The sequence below is a fragment of the Leptonychotes weddellii genome, chromosome 8, assembly GCF_054177405.1.
Source record: "Leptonychotes weddellii isolate Sample4059 chromosome 8, ASM5417740v2, whole genome shotgun sequence".
NCBI lineage: Eukaryota > Metazoa > Chordata > Mammalia > Carnivora > Phocidae > Leptonychotes > Leptonychotes weddellii.
In genome coordinates, this window is record NC_138376.1 from 9,041,788 (window position 1) to 9,061,032 (window position 19,245).

The 19,245-nt window shown below is 42.2% G+C and overlaps 1 protein-coding gene and 1 pseudogene across 14 annotated transcripts in view; both read left to right on the forward strand.

Annotated features, from left to right (window-relative positions):
- The window catches only part of ATXN1 (ataxin 1), a 380,804-nt gene that overhangs the window by 146,004 nt on the left and 215,555 nt on the right, over nt 1–19,245 (forward strand). Inside the window, exon 5 of one of the 14 annotated variants that reach the window (XM_081827642.1) lies at nt 16,605–16,733. The exons of the other annotated variants lie outside the window; for them this stretch is intronic. The gene's annotated coding sequence lies outside the window, so the exon portion shown is untranslated. The remainder of the gene's footprint in view (nt 1–16,604; nt 16,734–19,245) is intronic. 14 annotated transcript variants of the gene reach the window in all.
- LOC145722929 (peptidyl-prolyl cis-trans isomerase A pseudogene) lies at nt 6,522–8,787 on the forward strand (annotated as a pseudogene).

Here is a 19,245-nt window from a genome sequence, read left to right on the forward strand (position 1 = left end):
TTGTGACTCTATGAACATGCTAGATAGAAGGGTGGGTGACGCATGGTATATTGAGATACTTTCTCTGTTCAGCTACCACCCAAAGAATGGACGGGGAGGTGTGTGGTTGCTTTACCAGAACCTGTGTACCTTATTCCAATTTGTATTAACCACATCCCTTTTCTTCGTTATCCACCGCCGTTCATGTTATAGGGGGAGATTAAGTATATAATTAATTCTACCTTCTGTGCACAAGCATAGTTAATTTTACTTGGTTAACTTGAAATGGATAGAAGTTCCATATCAAAATAGTCTCTCTGGTTGTCACATCTTGGCCTCTCCAGTATTTGGTGCCTTTCCACTCTACTTGTTTGTGGGATTATGGTTCTTCTGACCTTCTTCCCTCCATTCCTAGGTATTTAGTGGTCTCTTAAATAATAAAATCCACTCAGAGATTTCTTTTGTCTTTTTTGGCCTTCAGCATGGGTTAGGTAAAGGCTGTATTTCTGGCTTTGGATTGACTGTCATGGGGGGGTGGCTTTTTCTCTATTTTGCCTTTCCCTGGTCAACTGCTTTCTTTTGGGGCTCAAACCTCTACCATATGCTTTACCTAAATGCTTTTTCTTTCTTTGACACACCCAGTTTAGTTGCTTATCCCACTCGCCAACCCAACCCACCCAACCATCCAACACATGCATATACTGTGCTTTCTGGGCTTTGCAACACACATTTCCACGGTTAAAAACCCTATTGATATTCATTAGATATTTAAAATAGAGATCTCCTCCAAACTTATCTTTCAGCATAAATATGTTCTTCCGTTTTCCACTCCAGTTCCTGGAAAAAAAAAAAAAAAAGCCTCCATAATTCATAGCCAGTTTGGGGGAAGGTATTTATTTTGAAACACTTAATGATGTGTTTCGTGGCAAAATGAAAACCGTAGAGACAAAGACTCCAGAGTACATAGTGTTTTAGATGTAGGCATAGCTTTTCAAAATGATTTTGGAGTATATTCGAGTTTCTAAATTTACCAGAAGCGCTTTATTCTTTGAAAGCCTCATAAATCATGTGATTGACTGTGTCAGTGTGCAGACATTCACGTAGTTCCTTTACCTTAGGAAATAAGGTAGATTATTGTGTCACCTGATGGAGGAAAACACATGGAAAAAACACGATGGAGGTTGACACCAAAGCCTACCATTTTGTCTCTGAGACCCTAAGGTGGAATGCTGCAGAGATTCTGTCATCTCTACTACATGGAGGCTGCTCTTGCTGTTGACATACTGCACTGTTCCAAGTCTAAGCAATGAGTAGAAGGAGCAATATCAAAGGGTCGGTATTCCGTGGTACCTTTCAAATTAGTGGTTTTTTTCTCATCGATTTTTATCAAGTCTATCATTTAAATGAAGCATTTAAATATGTTTTCTAAATTGTAGAATGTTAGATGTTATAGCTTCTGATGTGGTAGTGTTTGGACATAGAAGGGAACTTGAAGATCATTTAGTCCCCTTGCCCCCCTAACTCAAGACCCCCTCCAGTTTAGGTTTTCACTAAATGTTTTAGTAAAATTTGGGAAGGTAGCTTCTATGACTTGGCAGTTACATTCGGTCCCTCCTGTTTTCTCTTCAAAGACATTCTGTCTTCCCTATCCTTCCTTTTTCTGTTCTTTGAAGTGAGGACAGCAGGTCACCGTGAGGATTATAGACATACAAACCTTTGCACATTTCCTGGCCCGGCGCTATTTACTGCTACTATTTCTACTCTGCTTCTCCTTCTATTTACACTCTGGTTTCTTGCTCTTAGAGATCAACTTTAGATCCCGAGTGTCTAAAACGAATGAACGTTAACCAAACAGAACAAGAAATTTAGCGCTGATATCACATGTTTTAGAAGCCGGGGCTGTCTTTGGTCCCACAGCAGAGATGTGATCTGCTGCGTGCGTCTGTGGCTGAACCCAAGTTCAGGGGGAAACGCCTTTGGCCTGGGGATCAGCAGGGCCATGTACCCTGCGCCTCCATGTTTTATATCTGTAGTGAATGGATTACTCTCTGAGGCTTCGTCCCTTCTAAAAATGATCATCATCTTACGTTCTGGATGTTTTGAGGTTTTGCGGTCCCTGTAGGAAAGAACCTGGGAAAAGTCCTCGTCGTTTGCGTATCTACGTGAAGTGTTTTCTGGAAGGTTCCCCCGTTCACGCTCAGGTGGAGCTGATGACCTGGTCCTCCAGTAATGATGATGAGACAGAATAAAACAAATACTCCTTTCCTGCATAAAGGCATCCCCCCCCCGCCGATGCTTAACCCTTAACCCCTTAAGCTAGTGTTCAGATGGCACGGAGGGAATATCACTTCACTTGCCGCTGAAATACAGCCATCTCGGGAGTGAAATTTGGCAGCTGAGTAATAGTCAAGCTGCAGTACTTACATGACAGTTTGGGGAAAGGAGCGAGACAGAAATAGCAGATTCCAAAATAATCCAATTAAAAGAGCAGGAGAGCAGAGTTGGGCGGCAAGGAGGGAGGGGTGGTACGCCGGAGTCAGATCATTGCTGCGCCTGAGAGAGGGTGGCCGGCAGCTCTAGAAGCTCTACGCTGACCGCAGTGAAGGCTCTCCTTCACACACGCCAAAGAGGGGTCTCACCCGATGTCCCATTAAGCTGTCATCTGGGGATTTTCTCTCTCTCTCTCTCTCTTTTCCTACTGGTCTAATTATCAGGTTGTGTTGGCACAGAAATGGATCTGTCTGTTTAGAGCTACTTTTTCCTTTTGCCCTCCCGCGTAGGATTATGTCATGTTCGGCATTTATGACATCAGAATGTTACTACGCAGAGAAGTTCTGTTAAGGCACCTTTTGAATGGCTCAGGAAGGATGAGCTGGCAGACAACCCTTCTGTTTAATTCAAGGGTCTTCGTGATAACAGTGGCCAGAAAGGAAAATTCCAGAACTGTGCATGCTAGACAAAAGCAATTGAATAGAAATGTAGAACTCCTTATAGTTTTTTCTGGGGTGGAAGTAACCACTCTGATAACTATTAGAATAAGAACATGGAGGGGCGCCTGGGTGGCTCAGTTGTTAAGCGTCTGCCTTTGGCTCAGGTCATGATCCCGGGGTCCTGGGATCAAGCCCCGCATCGGGCTCTCTGCTCAGTGGAGAGCCTGCTTCTCCCTCTGCCCCTCCTCCTGCTTGTGCTCTCTCTCTCGCTCAAATAAATAAATAAAATCTTAAAAAATAAAAAAAAGATCAAGTGAGGTCGTGCATAAGAAATGTTTTGTGAACTCTGACTCCCATTCCATGCTGTTTCTGTCGATGTGCACCGTGCTTACCGTATGGGGAAGGCGTCAGGGGCGGTGATCACCTATGAGGATACCCCCTGGGGAACCAGTCACGGACAGGAAAAATCTATTGTGAAAACATTTAAAAATATTCATGAATTATTATTTTTTTCCTGCTACCCATTTTTTTTTCTGGCCCAGACATCCTTCTGTGTGTATGGGACTTTTCCAAAAATTTTCCAGGGAGTTCCGTCACAGAGTTGTCCACTCTCCGTTGGGCTTTACACCACATCATTTTGTAGTAAATTTTTTTCTCTGAGTCAACGTTGAATAACAGCCTAACGAAAAGGAATGCTCTCTTCCTTCATTTAATAATGCTCCTTTCCGGAGGTCCGGGGAGAGATGGGGCGGGGTGGTCAGTGGGCTAGGAATAAGAGGAAGGTAAGTAGGATGCTAAAGGAAGAAGGCTTGAAGCGGGAAAGGTGAAACGAGGTAAATCTTCACCAAGTGTCTCCTTGGCTTCTGTCTCTTAATCACAGACGCCATGAAGTATCTTCTTGGCTTGCTTGCTTTCTTTCTTTTTCTTTCTCTCTTTTTTTTTTTTTTTAAGCTTTCTATCTTAATCTCCTACCAAAGGTAACAAAAGGAAAGCCACTGGATTGCATGCTGGGTGTGTGTCGTGCTCACGGACATGTCAGGCAGCCGAGCAAGCTAGATTTCTAAGTGGATATGAACATGGGGATGAATCCGCATGCCTATGATCCTATTTGTGTGTGCAACCGTGCATACGTGCGTGGGGATGGCCACAGATGCAACACACAGGTGCATCTGTTGTGTATACCCTAACATGGAAAAGACACATTGACAATAATTAGAAAGGGCGATAGGAAACGTCAGCATTTACTGTTGCAACCAGAGTGCGTGATGTAACATTGGTTGTGCAGGAGAGCCTTTGCTTATTCATCATTTAGAACAATAGTAGGAGTTAAATATGAACAGGTTTCAGTGTCAAGAAGTGTCTAAAAATACAAATTCTCTATTGTTTGCAGCTCTTGCAATAAGGCAGGGTATTTTTGTGCGTTAGATGCGTCTCTGCTTGCTGTGAGTCCAAAATGCTTTGGATAAAGAATGTTACAGAGTGTAATTTGTGACAGAAAATGTGCCCCGACTGTTTGTTTATTATTCCTGAGGATGTTTGCAGGTCTGAACTATCACACGCAGAAAAGAACAGCTTTGTTTGAAAAATACAGTAGGAGTGGTACAAGAAAATTGAATTAAGTAAAGAAACTTAGAGAGTCCATCTTTGATTGATGATGCTTCTTATTTGCTCTTCATTATTCCCTGTGAAGGCACAAAAACTATGAAATTGGATTTGGAAACTGGATTAAGACAAATGGCTCCTCAGATTTTTTTTTACCTTAGCTCTTTCCAATTTTCTTAGTAAAGCATATAGTCACTGTATAAAGAGTCCATGTTTACTACATTAAATCGTCCTAAAAATCATGCCCCTGAGGTTTGATTTTAAGAATTAGTTTAGAAGATGCAGAGGGGGGCACCTGGGTGGCTCAGTCGGTTAAGCGGCTGCCTTCGGCTCAGGTCATGATCCCGGGGTCCTGGGATCGAGCCCCGCATCGGGCTCCCTGCTCAGTGGGGAGCCTGCTTCTCCCTCTCCCTCTGCCTGCCTCTCTGCCTACTTGTTCTCTCTATCTCTCTGTCAAATAAATAAATAAAATCTTTAAAAAAAAAAAAAGGAAAAAGAAGATGCAGAGGCAGGGCATACCTGCTGTGTTATGGTATTTGTCTCTAGATACTTTATATGCCCACTTATTTTTATTATTATAGAGCAATGGAGTAAAAAGGGAACGGAATACTGTTTTTCTTAAGGAAGTTTTTTCTGTCTATCACCCTGCTCTTCTTTCACTAGGTAGAGTTTAATATATTCCCATTTGAGCTCTTGCATTACTCCTCCAAATACTTTTATCAGGGACTTGTAGATACACACCCGAGTCTCTGTGGACTAGTCTGCAAACCCCCTGAAATAAGAAATTTTTATTTTGTTGTAACTCTGGCACCTAAGACAAGGCGACGAACATTATTTGTTGAGGGACTGAATCAGTCAGTCAGTCAATGAATGAGTCAGACACCTACCGTGTCCTTATCATTGTCTTAGGCACGAGGGGAGATGCGTAAGAAGTGTAAGACATGGTCACATCTCTGCTGGGTGCAGCATAAAATCTAGCTGGGGGTTAGAACAGCATGCGTGATGAAGTAATAGCGGACTACAACCCAAAGAATAAAATAAATCTCCATGAGTCCGTATCGATATAACTAAATAATTGAATAAATAAGTAAGTAGGGCAAAAGAATTCTCCTTACGGAAGAATTCCAATAAGTAAACAAATAAATGAGAGGCTTAGAAGCCACAGCATTGTTCCACTGATGAATGCTAGAATTGGTGGGTGAAAGATTAAGCAGAAACAGGATATTTGTAGCATTTTAAAGTATCTCCCTCCAAAATACTTAGTAAATTACAAAAAGAAATATGTAACTCTACCTGGAGAATCCTGAGAGACTCGCCTTAACTAAGTGATTAAGTTTTAGCATCGCCAATAATACATACTGACATTGGGTGCCCCTTCGTGGGAAATGCTGAGAAGGACGCATCATTGCTGTGGTGTCCTTCCCACTCCTGTGTAATCCCACTGTCATCAAGAGAAAATAGCCAGCCCCAGTTGAAGAACATTCTAGAAAACAGCTGATGAGGAGTACTCTTCGAAAATGTCATGGTCTTAAAGATGAGGAAGGATTGAGGAACTGCACAGATTGGAGGAGACAGGATGTGTCCATGCCCTGTGAAAACCTAGAGGGGCTCCTGAAACAGAAAAAGGACGGGAGTGGAAAAAGTGGTGAAATCCTAATCCTAATAAATTCCATGATTTAGTTGGTAGTGTTGACCAAGCTTAATGTTCTAGTTTTGATCATTGTCCCATGATTATGTAAGACTTGAACATAAAGCCTGGTGCTGGGGACAAGGCATTGCCTCAGTACTATTTTTGCTACTGTCTATAAATCTAAAATTATCTTTATGAAGATCTAGCTGAGGACACAGTACCATTCCCCAAGAGGCAATTACAGAGTAATACATGACAGTATACAACAAGAATTTGCAGTGGGTGGGGGGCAAGTGTGTGTCAGTGAGTGTTGAGAGGAAGGGGGTATGGCTGGGGGAGAGGGGTCAGGATGAGTTTCATAGGAGAAGCACCTTGAAAGGAGGTGTAGAGATGATGGGTGGGACAAACAGGGATCAGTCTGGGGGGCACCTGGGGGGCTTAGTTGGTTGAGCGTCCGACTCTTGATTTCAGCTCAGGATCGTGAGATCGAGTCCCATGTCAGGCTCCGTGCTCAGTGGCGAGTCTGCTTAAAGATTCTCTCTGTCCCTCTCCCTCTGCCCCTTCCCCCCCTGCGCACTCTCTCTCTCTCTAATAAATAAATTAATATTAAAAAAAAAAAACAAAAAACAGGGAAGGGTCTAGGAGCAGGGACAGCAGGGACAAAGACTGGAGGGAGGGATGCAGACGGCCTCTGTGGGATAGGTGGAGAGGCTGGCCGAGGGTTGTGTGCATTGTTGCTGGAGATCAGTATGAAAGGAAGCTGGGCCCCTGTGGGGAGGGCGGAGTAGAGGATGTGGCATCGGAGTTTGAAGTTCATGGGGCAGGTGACACGGTTCCAAATTCTTGCTTGAGGAAGTGACACAGTGAGATGGTACATATATAAAATTGGCGAAAGCATATCCAGGTGGCTGAGACTCGGGAAGGATGAGGGCAGGTGAGTTAGGAGTGAGAAATAGGTAAGGAGGCCTTGCAGATGCCTCCCAGCAATGGTCCATCCCATTGTGTTTTTCAGCGTTGCAGTGAGACAGTGAGCCCTTGGGCTGCGTTTCCTTTGAGTTGTTGGCAGACAAAGTTCCAAAGACAGCAGAGAATTTTCCTGCTCTGAGCACCGGGGAGAAAGAATTTGGTTATAAAGCTTCCTGCTTTCACAGGATTATTCCGGGCTCTCTGTGCCAGGGTGGTGACGTCACTCGCCATCATGGCACAGCGGCTGGTCCATCTGTGGGGAGAAAGCGGATGATGAGAATTTCATCCTGAAACACACGGGTCCTGGCGTCTTGTCCATGGCAGATGCTGGACCCAACACAAATGGTTCCAGGGTTTTCGTCTGCGCTGCCAAGACTGAGTGGATGGCAAGAGTGTGGTCTTTGGCAAGGTGAGCAAGGGCAGGAATATTGTGGACACCATGCAGCGCTTTGGGTCCCGGAATGGCAGGACCAGCAAGAAGATCCCCATTGCTGACTGTGGACAAATCTAATAAATTTGACTTCCGTGTTATCTTAAGCACCCGACCACTCCTTCTGTAGCTTGGGAGAGTACCTCATCACCACAACTGCTCGAAATGTCCTATAATCTTTGTGTTCTCACTACAGTTCTCCGGATCCATATTTTCCTTACTCCCCTCCAAGTCTAGCTGGATTGCAGAGTTAAGTTTATGATAAAGAAATAAAAAGCAAACAGCAACAGACCTCTTCTCATAAGAGGTCATGAGACGCTATTCATCTGGGGCCTGGGGTGGCGAGTCAGAAAAAAGAAGCGATAGCCTATCTAAAAGCATTTGAAGAGGTAGACTTGCAGAACTTAGTGATGGATGGATGTGGGGCATGAAGAAGGAGGAGTCAAAGATGATTCCCGAGTCAGGCTTATAGGACAGATAGGTGATGTGGGTGTCTGTAAGTGAAATAATTCCTTCAGCAGATATTTGAGGGCCTACATTGGGGGATTATGTATTCTAGGCAAAGAAGGGGGATGAAAAAGCTGCCAAGGAAACATGAGCAGAAAAAAGCCCATGGCTTGAGCTGGACTGAATGGCTTCGTAGATGACCAGCTCAGACCCACCTACTGGGGGGAGGGGGGTGGTCCCTGTCCTCCAAATGAAAAGAAGGGAAGGGATTGAGGGGATTGTTCTCTTCCTAACAGCAACCATGAACAGTGTTAGGATATTTTTTCAAGTTGGCATTTCTCTATGCTTAATAAAGATGTCAAGCCTACCGTTCAGAGTCTACTCACTAAAAAAACCTATTAAATCACCATTCTGCTTAGGAAAAGCCCACACATACTCTTTTAACTCTGCCAAGATAGAGATCTCTGGATCCCAACGGTCTCAAACACGAAAGTTAAAATACCATAAAAGCACAAGGAACTTTACAGAAGAAATAGAAAAATAAGCTGGTGTGCTGAAGTTTCAAGCTCCCGATCTTTAGACACTATGTCTTTTGGACTTGGTTTATATAATGGTGCCCATTGAGCAGACTCTTGGTTAATGTTCTTCTGGACAGATTAGGCTATGTTATTCTTCTCTTGGCTTGCCCCTTCTCTGTGTTACTTGGCAAAGGGTTTCTGTATCCTTTATTCCTTTGTTTTCATCATTTATTTCACAATTTTCCACTTCGGCTTCAAAGATGACTATATATATGCATGTATATATATATATACATACACACACACACATATCCATAAATGTATGTGTGTGTATATATATGTGTGTATATATATATGTGTGTGTGTGTCTATATATATATATATATATATATATTTTTTTTTTTTTTTTATCTCTGCAACAAGCTGGTAGCCTCCTCATCAGTAGCTATGAGCTGTTATCCCACACAGTCGGAATCAGTCTTGGGGCTTGGGTAACGTCAGGATAGGGGCAGAAGAGTGGGTGTATTCACTTTGTGAACACTTGGACTTATGCATCTGATTATGGCTGGTAGAAATTGGATTTACGTGTTAAAGGTCTTTGCATGCAGGTCTTTGAAGATTTCCATTCCTCTCACAATCAACATTTTAAGTTATGTTTCTTAAAAATTGAGTTCTTACCCCTTTTTTGATATCATCCAATGGTTAGACAAAAAAAGACAATAAATAGACATTTTATTGAGAATAGGAAACTGAAGAGCATGTTAACTCCTTTTATGGTTAACTGTACATGGAAACTGCTTGGTATTCTTACAAGCGTGCAATTGTGGTGGTTTTGATTCTAGTCCAGAATGAAGCGTTGTGTATCACTTTTGCAGCATGTAAACTTCAGCTCCAATATCTTCTTGATGATGAGAGCTCTCCATGAACTATGAATTGCCTACGGTATATTTAAAACATGGTTTAAATGGCAGTCTGTTTCATAATACGAATAGATGTTTTGTGTAGAATTAAAAAGAAATGACATCTTTCATAGAGTGGACATTGGCAGTGACACTCTATGGAGTGACCACGAGGTGCCCTCTATGTTCAAACTCAGGGGATGAAGAATCTTTCTTTTTTTTTTTTTTAAGATTTTATTTATTTATTTGACAGATACACAGCAAGAGAGGGAACACAAGCAGTGGGGAGAGGGAGAAGCAGGATTCCTGTGAGTAGGGAGCCCGATGAGGGGCTTGATCCCAGGACCCCGGGATCATGACCTGAGCCAAAGGCAGATGCTTAACGACTGAGCCACCCAGGCGCCCCAAATAATCTTGTTATGGTCTTTGCATGTACTTCAGTATCTTTTTCATAGGGAGCATAGTTCTAAATTGTAATTATAGTCAATGGTTCTATCTAAAGGTTCCATCTAAAGGTACTTTTTTTTTTTTTTTTTTTAGAGAGAGAGCATGAGTGAGGAGGGTCATTTAACCTAGCGGACCTTTCAGAAATGCAACAAAGAGATGAGGGTGGAGGCTGCCAGAAAATTGCCGTGGAAGAAGCAAGCATAGAAAGCCAAGTTTTAGGAATGAACAAAATTGAAGTTCTATCTTAATTTAGAGTTTGCACCGTACCCTGTAACATTCAATAATGTAGTAAGGGGCATACATACAGAATAAGAGGTAGCATGGTTACGGGTTCCTTCCCTTCTTCACTGTCATCTTTTCTTCTCTAGTTTTCTCTTCATCCCTTCCCCATGAAAAGTAAAGTGAATAAACAAGAATGAAGTGAGCGGGCTGTTTTAATGGCGTTTCACATGATGTCACTTCTGTGAAATTTGTCATAACAAGAATATGATCCTAGTTTTCTTATCCAGTACACATACTTTTGCGACCCTAACCTACTTATGAAATCTGCAAATAGTTGGAAAAAGACTTCTCAAGAAGGAGAAGAATGACCGACAAAACAATCCTACCCTTGACTCTGCGGATGAGGCCCTGAGATACCCAGAGCCCCGAAGGCCAGGCAGGGCCCTGAGAGTAAGGTTAATGATGTAATGAGTTCACTTACCCAGTTCCCCAAGTAGATTAAAAGGAATAAGGGGGCTTTTGAGTGTTAACTATATTGACCACAGTGAAGGAAGTGGAAAAACTCGAAGCATTATAAAATCTCAGCGGGGGTGGGGCCATTCATTTTAAGAGACAAACCAACCTAGTGGATTATTCAGGGTAGGTGAACATAAAGGACCTTTTCCTGAGATGCACAAAGAGGAGAAGGCACAGAGCAAGAATGGTGCATTAAGAACCGCCACCTGGTGAGCGTTAACTTCCAGGATTCACAGTTGAGGGTGGAGGTATCCACAGGGTGGAGATCCCCAGACCCAAGAGTCCTTCCATCTCATGGCTCAGCCATTCCCTGAGGTCACTGGGAGACCTGGAGGTTCCTCTGCAGCAGCTGGGGGGGAAGAGAAAGAGTGAAAGATCTCACTGGAGATTTATTAATGGAAGAGGCGTACATCACTCTCTTTCACGTTCCGTTGGCCAGACTTAGTCAAATGGACATACGGAACAGCCGGGAAAGGTGGGAAGTGCCAGCCTCTAATGCCTTGGGAGGACAAGGAAGCGGGTTTGTGGAACCCTAACCAGCCTCTGCCACTAACCAGCCTCACTGGGTACCTTCTTGAGCCTGATGTCGTCCTTTACCTCCATCCCAGCCGCACCCTCGGGCATACCTGGGTGAGTACCCAGTTATTTGCAGAACACCACAGCTCTGTCCCAGGAAAATCAAGAGCCCACTGAGTCAGCGTGTCAGGACTCATTATTCTTCAGACCATCTTCCTCTGGACACCCACTCCCTGATGGTCTCTTCAGTGGGAAAAAGAGCAAGCAATCATGTGTGGCTCCACATGGAAAGGCAGGGAATCTTCTAAATACCGCCACTAGGAGATGGCACCCCCGTCACCATCCTGGGCTTTAATCTCTACCGATTGGTAAGGCAACTGCTTCTCCTTAAGTTCTTCCAACTTACTTCCTGGGTCCTGTTCCTGTTAACATAACTCAATTCCAAAGGAATTCCTGAAATTATCCCAGTCCTTCCAAATGTCTCATTATCTGTGTTCTGTACTCAGAGCTTGGTTTATTCCTACTGCACTCTCCGGAGATTGTATCTCCCACCAAACTCTGAAACAAGTGTTTACTGAACTAAACTCTCTTTAAGTTTTAGTCAGTTATCTGAGCACAAGACTGGGAGTTTGGGGAAGGGGGGTGAGGGTTAACTATATAAAATTATTTTGGTGGTCTATTCCATGGGTTGGGATGAAGTGTTTAGATAGAGGGGGTGGAATGAAAGTGGAGCCAGGAGGCAGTCTATAAAGAGAGGCAGGCAGATGCCAGAAAAAACTTTGGAAGGTCCAGGTGAGGAAGGAGAAACCTTTTTCCCACCTCCTCTTGATTTTTGCACCTGGTGTTCCCTGCTCAACATAGGGACAGTTTGTTTGAGAGCTGTCAGTACTAGAATTGGTCAACGTTATGGGTTTAATAGCTCTTGTTTGCCTTCCTACAAAACGAAGCACTATTTATAAACTTCGCTTCTCTGAGAAAATGGGTTTGGAGTTCCAACCAACTGACTTACAAATGAACTTTCTGTGCACAGATCATTCATAAATTGAGGACAGCCTGTACTGGGCTTGTAACCCAGAGATAACATTTATCAGTGCTTTATCAGTATGGGCTTGTCAAGTTAACTTATGTTTACTCTTTTCTGCATTCATTTTGATGATAGCCTTGCTCTTAAAATTTAATACCGTCTTTATGTTTGGAGAAACATTTCCTTTGGAGATGCCTCAAATATTCTCGTGAATTGGAAGAGCGATTTTATTTTATCTACCAATTTATCTTTAGTACGATTCATGGCTATGAAAATCTTTTGCACAGGGAGTCTGTAAATTGTAGAAAAATTGAGAACTATTTTAAGGAAGTGGGGGAAAAAAAGAATTCTTTGCTCATATTACCCCGGGTTGTCAGATATCTTGCAATATAATTACTGTGTTGGTTTGTAAAGGTTAAAGAACGCTGAAGTTTATAATTCTCTTTTGTGTATGTGTTCCACACATACACGGGAAAAATCCAGCACATCAAAGCAAAATGCCTTGCTAACATCAAAGTTCTGAGCAGTTTATAGTTTGTCGACACAGAGACATAATTCACGGATTTTACATTTGCTTTTACAAATATCTGATGAATCAGTTATTTGCTCCAAGGAGCCAATTTGCAGATTACAAACCTTGTTTATTTCAAATCTGTTTATGGGTGTAATGCATGCACAGAACTATTCTTGCTGGCATCCTATTGTAAAGCAAAAAGGTAGAACCCTGGTCTTGGAGCTGCTCCTTCTTAGGGAGCTTACTATCCATTTACAAGCGAAAAATTCTGTTAGCCGAGCAGCTGACAGAATATGATCACAAATGTTACTGATGCTGTTCTGTTCGGAAGCAGAAATAGAATGCCCAGGATGGTGCAAGCTTGTCATAGTTAGATTGTCAGGGTGATGTCCTGCTGCATTAAAAAGAATACTTTGTTCCCCCCTCACGCATACACCCCTGCAGTGGTAAGAAACTGTTTCAGCTGTTACTCCGATTTGCACTTGAGGCTCAGATTCTGTTGCTAGTGTAGTTAAAATTTAGTGACTAGCAGTCAGGTTTAATGGTCTTCCCCTTCTGTTTAAATCAGTACTGTGGCCCTAGTTGCTGGAAACATTTCCTTTTAGTTTCAAGTTTATGCATTTTGTTGTATCTTTTGCTGGTTTTTCTTTAGTCAAAACTATGAGAACAATGTTGATGTCATGATCTTTCTGTCCTCCCCCTCCCCAGTCTGCAATCACTTTCTCCCAAATTGCCCTCATAGATTTCAGGCACCTTTATGTTAAATGATCAGTAATTGACTAATACCTTTGGAAGGGTGTAACAGAAATTGAACTGCAAAGCTGTGGTTTAATACAAAGAAGCCTACATGAGTGTGAAAGAAAGCCCTTCATGAACTGTAGAGTACTATAGAAAAGTGGGGCATTACAATTAAATACTGTCAGGTTATTACTGAGCATTGACTGTCAAAACGTGTAAAAGGCAACTTATATTTTCCCCATAAGTACACTGCTTATGATGTTCCAAGAGTAGCTAGAAGTTGCTCCAATCCAGCAAGGGAGTGTTTGGGGGAATCCAGAGTTCTAAAATGCCAACAAAAGTCATTAATTAAGGGAGGACTCTGGAAGATCCCTCCTTAAGACCCCACAAGAAACATGGTACCATCTGAATTTTTCAACCATAGCCAAACAAAAGCAGAATAGGGTGTTGTACTTCTCATATCTGGATGCAAAAAACATGAAATGCTGAATGTAGAATAGAAATCATTAAGTTTAATGGATTTCTCTTTTATGACCAGCTTGAGTTTACAGCTTTCTAGATATCTGGAGATCCATGAAAGTTTTATTTTTATGATTTCAACTTAAATCTTATATAATCTGCTCTTAACTTCCAATGTCATGAAGAATCCTTTTTCTCTCTTTCTGGAGGACCCCCCCGCCCCCATCATGCCCTGCCAGTTAGAGTCTTGCAGGTTTCAGCACTGATAGTGCTTGGATTCATTTGTAGATTATACACACCAAATGGGGTTGGCACCTCTTCATGAAAATTGGACCCAGTGGGCTACTTATAGTCACTGAATGTGCTTGTCTCCGTGGAAGTTTATGTTTTACAGCTGACATGCCACTGACCAGAGTAACCTGTCATAAAACAAGGCACTTCATCATCTCTTTTGTGCCTTCAGTCCTGAACATTGAAGCCAAAACATATAAAGAGACTTTATTGACATTTAAAGAGACCTGATTAACCCTATGTAGTAAAATGGTTTTCGTGGGAAGTCTTTGAGAAACGCTTTCGTGTTTGATTCCTGGAATGTTCGAAGACTATAGGCAGTGTGCTTTTTGTGGTCAAAAGCCAGCATTATCCAGAGACTTTCAGAGTCGTGCAGAAATACTCTTTGCTGTTGTTTTTTGTTATCATGATGATGATGATGATGATTGCAAATGAATAAATTGGCATTCTGATTTTTTTAACGTAGGTATTCCCTTAAAAACACTGTTGACTTTTGTGAAAAAGGTTGATTTCCTGGAACCGATAATATTATGAGGTTGTTTTGTAGGCAGTTATTGGCATGTTTATCAGATAAATCAAACATCAAATGGGCCATGGAGAGTGGTTTTCCAGTACCTTATCCTTGCAACTTGTTCCCTAAAGAAAGTCATGTTGCCTCTTCACTGGAGTAGTTTGGAGAAAGCATTGCTTTTAGGTCCCCCGTCCTCATGATTTGGAGAAGCCTAAAACCGAGGCCTCAGAGCACCCCATCAGTATTTCTTTTATAAGCTTTAAACTGGGTGTGAAAAGGCCTGTCCACTTAAAGCTTTTGCCTGTGAAGATCAAGCAGAGATTGATTTTTAACCACTGTGCTGATGGGGAAACCAAATGCAGTAGCCAGGATTGAAAGAAGCAGATAGAAAGAAAAAGCAAAACAATCTCTCTGGCCACCCACCTGGCAATGTCTCCAGAGGAAGAGGATCGATATCTTCTGGTATTCACAGTTAAAGAACTTGCTGGAATTCTGCATCACATATGCTCTACCCATCAAGACCTCTCACCCAGGGAAGACAAATATTCTTTATTCAGGAGATGGGAAGCAGGAGGCGTTAAGAGCTGTATAGCTAATTTTTTTTTTTAAATGTACAGTCTTTCATTTTTGCTATATTCACAGAGTTGTACATTTGTCCCCACCCCACAAAGAAACCCAATATGCATTGGCAGTCACTTCCTATTTTCCCCTAGCCCTTCACCCCCAGCTCCTGACAAGCAGTAATCTGTTTTCTCTGTAGATTTGACTATTCTCGACATTTCATATAAATAGAATCATACAATACATGGACTTTTGTGTCTGGCTTCTTGCACTTAACATAATGTTTCCAAGCTCCGTCCCCACATTAGCAGGTATCCACAGTGATTCCTTGCTAAGACTGAATAATATTCCATTGTATGGATGTACCACATTTTGCTGATCCACTTGTGAGTTGATAGCCGTTTGGAGTGTTTCTCCTTTTTGGCTATTATGAATAATGCCGCTATGAACATTCCCAAACAAGCTTCTGGGTGGGCATGTTTTCATTTCTCTGTGTAGCTGACTTGCAGGCAGTTATAAATCAAGACAGTAAATGATTTTTTCCCCTCTCATTTGTTTGCTTCATTACTATTTCTTCTTACCTATCTCACTTTCCTAAAAATAATTTTCCTTGAGAAGGTGGTTGTTGGAAGATTAAGAACCTCAGTTAATTTTTTACTGATCCCAACCACCATACTCTCTCTGGGTATGTGTTACCAGTGCTTAGGGTGAAGCATTTCTCAGATGGTCCTCACTTTCCAACTGCCACATGGCTGGGGTCTAGATGGGCTCCTAAAGCCTGAAGCATTCATCCAGGAAGTGGGAGGAACTGGGATTTGGACCCACGTCTATTTCACTGTTCATTACAGTGCTCTCTGCTATCTTCCTCATCCTAAGATTAACCTACTTGTTCACCTCTCAGAGAATTCTCTTTCTGTTCATGTGCCTCCCCTCCATCTGATTTGGTCATGAGAAGTAGGGAATGTGGTTCAAGACCCTTTATCATATGCCCGTGGACCTGGAGCAGGCATCAGTATTCCCTCTGGACAAAGTGATCATTTCTCTCTCTGTTTGAGTGAGGGGCTCAGTCCAGCCTGGCTCTTCTTATGCTCTGTCCCCACTCTCTGTCTCCTCACCTGAACTTCACCTCCTTCATGCCGGACCCACACATCCTGCCACACCTACAGCCTGTTTATCCACTCGAGCCAACACGCTTTACACCCGTCCACATTTGAAAACCTCAAACTCTGCGACTCGGTCCTCTGGGCACAGCCTGGAGTCCCCTGCATTTTCCTCCCATCCGCTGCCCCTCCCTTCCCACTTTCTTCGAAACTTATCATCACTCCGGCTTTCTGCAGAGGAATATTTACTCCTCTTGCTTTTTGAAAATCTCGAGACATAAATCCTTCACCTGTCTCATGGCAGGTTCTGTGCATGGCCCCAATCCCCCGGCCTCAGATGTACGAAGTGGGGCTGACCTCCAGGATCAGATACACTGCACACCAGACATGCGAGGCATCAGGAATTTGGAGGAGTCTTTTGGAGGCCGGTTGGGTAGGAAGCCTGAGTTTTATAGAATGTTTCTTGAAATTCTTTTGATTTTACGTGTCCAGGAGTTTCTCTAAGTTATGTACAAGCCATACTAATTGCTCATTCCCATTCCCTCCTTTGGAATGCAGGAGAAGGGAACATGAAAGGGTCATTTTTCTCACCTATATAGGAGAGGAGGTTGAAGTTTGGGGCTAAAATAACGTTGGAGATTACATGTGAATTTCAGCCACCTCTGCCCTCCAGCCTACCAGGTGGACAATGGAAAAAAGGCCTCTAATGGCTAAGAAGGTCATGAAGCGGGGAAAATAAGCCTTGCCAGATCTTTCGTGATGAGAGATTTGTGTCTTCAAGGGAATCCAGAAAGTTCCACTTGACAGAAGAGGTGACAAACAAAGGGATTTGCTGCAATGTCTGTGAGAGGGTTAAAATGAAGAGTTTTGTTTGAGTCTGAAGCCCTTTACTTTTGCTGACCGGTCCGTTCTGCCTGAGCGCCCAGGGCTCCTTCAGAGGGGAGTCGGAGAGGAGCCAGGTGGGTACAGATTGGTCTCCGTCCTCCTATCTTTACCCGCCCCCCCTCTGCCCTTAGAACCAGCGCATTAAGGGCATGTCTGATGAAATCACTCCCGTGTTTATCAGGACATTTTTATAGCTCTTTTGTTCTAAATTTAACTGATAGCCAATGAGAGACTTAATAAATCAGGTAAGTAGAAATAGGCAAAATTGGCCTTTTTGTGTCCTGAGGATAAATCTAAACAAACCTCCCTAGTTGGGAGATGTCCAGCTGTTGCATTGGCCAAATTTGAATGAATTATGAAGATGGAATTATCCACCTGGGCTTGGAGGGTAGTCCTGCCTACTCTGGGGGTGTAGGGGTGCGTGGGGGGAGGGCGGTCTTACCAAAGCCCCACTCATAGGAAGCTTCACTGAATGCATCTGTTTTGCAAAAGTTGAGTCAGTCTCCTCGATGGTCACTTGTGAGGGTTTTTCTTTAATTATTAATTTTTTCCGAAATATATTAAAAATATATTAAAATTAATTTTAAAAATTAAAAATATATTAAAAATAACCCCAGACCTCTTGAAAATTAAATCCCATATTTTGTTTATTTCATATTTCAGTGTCCTTGCCATACTTGTTTTCTTTCTTTCAACTAAGAGAATTAACTAATTCTCCCCAATAGGTGTCCGAGGAAAAATAACTTTTTTAGTTCTGTTCCGTCATTGAATTCACTCCTAGAGGCAAGCTCCATTACTGTTTTCTTTCCTTATTGTTCCCTTACCCTGAAATACCTTTCAGGAAAAAAAATTTTTTTTTAAGATTTTATTTATTTATTTATAGGACAGAGAGAGACACAGCGAGAGAGGGAACACAAGCAGGGGGAGTGGGAGAGGGAGAAGCAGGCTTCCCGCCGAGCAGGGAGCCCGATGTGGGGCTCGATCCCAGAACCCTGGGATCATGACCTGAGCCAAAGGCAGACGCCTAACGACTGAGCCACCCAGGCGCCCCACCTTTCAGGATATTTTATAACTATATAAGCAAAAATGTTTGTTTTTTTAAAAAAATAATGTTTACACCATACAAACTGTTCCGCTCTTTACTTTTTTTTTTTTTTTAACCCAACGTGTATCCTGGAATATTTTTTGTCAGAACATAGAGAGCAGCCTTACTCTTTTTAGTATCTAAATAGTATTCAGTTGAATGAGTTTGCTACATTGTATTCTACCCCGCATTGATGGACTTTCGGTTGTTTCCAATTATTTGCTACTATGAACAATACTTGGGTGAATTACCTTCTATAAATAGCATTTTGTATGTCAGCAAGGATCTCTGGAGGAGAAATTACTCAAGTGGAATTGTTGGATCAAAAGGAATGTGCAGTTTTAATTTTGGTAAACCTTGCCAAATTGCCCTCCAATTTGGCATCTGTACTAATGTATGCTCCCACTAGCACTGTGTGAGTATGCCTTTTCTCCACAGACAGTGTTATTAAACTTCATGGTCTCTGCCAATCGAAGAGGTGAAAAAAATACTATCTTTTGGTAGCTTTCATGTGAATTTGCTCATTACAGCGATGATTGAATATGTTTTCACATGTTTAAGAGTCATTCCTATTTGCTTTTCTAAGAAATGTATGTTGACGTTCATTGCCCATGTTTTCCTGGGTTTTTGGTCTTTCCAGCTAATTGATTTTTAGGAGCACTTAGTAGCTCAAGAAAATTAGTCCTTTTGCCTTGTACTTTTTAATTTTCCCGTTTATTTTTGACCTATTTTTTTCATGCAGGGTTTGTTTTTAAAATTATGTAGTCTTATCATATTTTTTCTCTGGCTTTTCACTCTTTGACAGACACAGGCCTTCTCCAGTCAAACATTATCTAAAAAATGGTCTCATAGTTGTGCTTAGTATTTTTTAAATCATAGCTTTATTGAGATAGAATCCACATACCATAAAATCCACTCTTTTAATGTGTACTATTTAGTGGTTTTAGTGCATTTACAGAGTTGGGCAATCATCACC